At 35.9% G+C, this 2,500-nt stretch overlaps 1 protein-coding gene across 1 annotated transcript in view; it reads right to left on the reverse strand.

Moving 5' to 3' along the window:
* LOC138037716 (uncharacterized) overlaps nucleotides 1-2,500 on the reverse strand; it is a 15,223-nt gene that overhangs the window by 5,207 nt on the left and 7,516 nt on the right. The window lies entirely within an intron of this gene.

The following is a 2,500-nucleotide window of genomic DNA, read 5'->3' on the forward strand; positions in this document are numbered from 1 at the left end:
ACGAGTCCAGCAAATGTCGCTTAAGCTGAAAAATTTTGTGGCGAAAGCCAAGTTCTGTCGACAGAAAATGAATGGAAGGTGTAGAATCTAATAAAAAACAATATTCCTTTCACCCTTATTGGATACAAGATTGGTTATTGCCAACTTGGCACTAAGCAACTCGTTGGCTACAATATTTAGCACCTTGTATTGAATGCAAGCTGATGAAATAATTGTTAATTCATTCCAGGCTCGAAGGGAAGGTGTTGCGAAGTAGGTCTGTGGGCCATGGAGATAGGATTGACATATAATTGCATACAACTGCAGTACTTGGCACAATGCTGAAAGATGAAATCCCTTTTACTGCAGTACACGTCACATATAGTTGCTGTTTGCCCAAAATCTATTTGGAATTGACAAGTCGCATTACATGTTGATGTTTTCATGTTCAATCTTAAACTTCTTATTTTTCACTCCACTGTACCTCCAACCCTTTTGGGATTTAAGCTGAATAAAAAGAAAAGCAGTCTGAGAGCTATATGGCTTGGTTCGATGTAGCATAGAAAGTCTAAGATACTGGGTTTCAAGAGCACTAATGAAATTATGTTACAATGCACATAAATGCCTCGCCGCCAATTTTTATGATAAGGTGAGTAAGATGAGAACTAAATGAAATCTTTGGCTTTCAAGAGATCTCACAATATATCGTAAGTATTTGTTAGTGAAGGACTTAAGTGTATTACAATTGGTTAACTTAGTATGCAACTCCTATGCTCACTGTTCCTGAACAGCTTATTAAAGCCGTTTATAACCTTTTTACCTTCCTACGGAAAAAAAGAAAGGATAAAATTAAGACTTAAGAGAATGGGCATGTATCAGTCATCAGAATATAGTGGAATAAACTTCCTACAAATGTCCATTTTTACACACTGGTAAAATCTTTGTGTTTGGCCTGGACTGGGAGACGGTTAGGTGATTAGGATGATCAATAGAAGGCAATTATAAATTCCTGTATAATGAATTCACACCTATGGTGGCTTATCCTTTCTTCTCAAATGCAATTAAAATGCCAGAGCCTTAAACCATGATTTACCGGGAAGCACTAAAAGCAGGAATCCGGAATCCGGAATCCGGAATCCGGAATCCGGAATCCTTAAACCGGAAACCGGAAACCAGAAACCAGAAACCAGAAACCAGAAACCAGAATTATCCACAATTCGCGAAAACTACAACAACTTTCCATCCCCTAGTACGCGCTGCTATAATCCCCACTCTCACGTATTTAACTCTGAGGAAATGTAAACTGTAAAATGGATCAGACCTTGTTACTCTGGATATTAATAAGACTTGAGCGTAGTGATGGCACCATCAAGCTAAGGCAGTGCACAATACAATAAAGGAAACTTTTATAACTCAATTAATTAAGTTTCCTTTTTTATCTGCCAATGTACAAAAATCCCACTTTTAAAGGAAAAAGGCGCCCGGATGGTGTGTTGCGTAGTAAGTGATGGAGCGTGACTGCGGCTGTCGAGGAAGAACACACAGTGAATATAAAAAACTCACATTGTTTATCGAAAGTAAGTCCTTTTGAGACGTCCCACTAGCATAGAATGGGGAAACAAGTAAGTTTTGAAGATTCTGCCAAAAGGCAGATGAATACTGCGCTTCAAGGTCGACAGCTGATGATATAGTCGGCTTAAGTTAGAAGGTTTCTGCGCCGTGTTTTCACAGTTTGAACATACCGTGGGCTTCAGAATGATGTAATTTCGTGACACCCAAAATGCCCAAAACGAAACAATTCAATTGCTACTTAAAACTTTTGAAGAGCATAAAAGAAAAACAGCAAAAGGAAAGAGTAGCACAAACGGACACAAATGGGCAAGATTGAAACGGATTGTATTTGGGTAATCTTGAAAAAATCGGCCTTGCGCCTACTCTAAGGACTTTTAAGTCAAAATTATTCAATTATTTTCTAAATCTCGATGTAAATTTGCATGTTTGTAGTGTCCGTCAGTCTTAATATCTCGTTTTGTGATGTGATCCCGTATATATGTTTTGCACATACCTTAAAATCTATACATTTTTATCTCCCTTTTTTAAAAACTCTTTATAATGTTACTATTTTTACTGACCAGTGACCACCGGTTTATACCAGCAAATCTTTTGATTTTGCTGATCGGTCTTTTCAGTCTAAATAAAGATATTATTATTATTGTTATTATTATTATTATTATTATTATTATTATTATTATTATTATTATTATTATTATTATTATTATTATTATTATTATTATTAGTAGTAGTATTATTAATACATTTTTCAAGGTTGGCAGGTCGCTTTTGCTCAGAATCATGTGTTTGTTGTGTGATGTAATGATAATTTGAACAGAAAATGAACTCCATTCTAGAGTTTAAATTTCAAGATCAACTAAAGATGTCCCCTAAACATCCTAAAACAACGTGGCATAGCCCGTTTATAATCTCTTATTTTGGAGGCTGTGGTAATAGCTAGAACATAATC

The sequence above is a fragment of the Montipora capricornis genome, chromosome 1 (assembly GCF_036669925.1).
Source record: "Montipora capricornis isolate CH-2021 chromosome 1, ASM3666992v2, whole genome shotgun sequence".
Taxonomy (NCBI): domain Eukaryota; kingdom Metazoa; phylum Cnidaria; class Anthozoa; order Scleractinia; family Acroporidae; genus Montipora; species Montipora capricornis.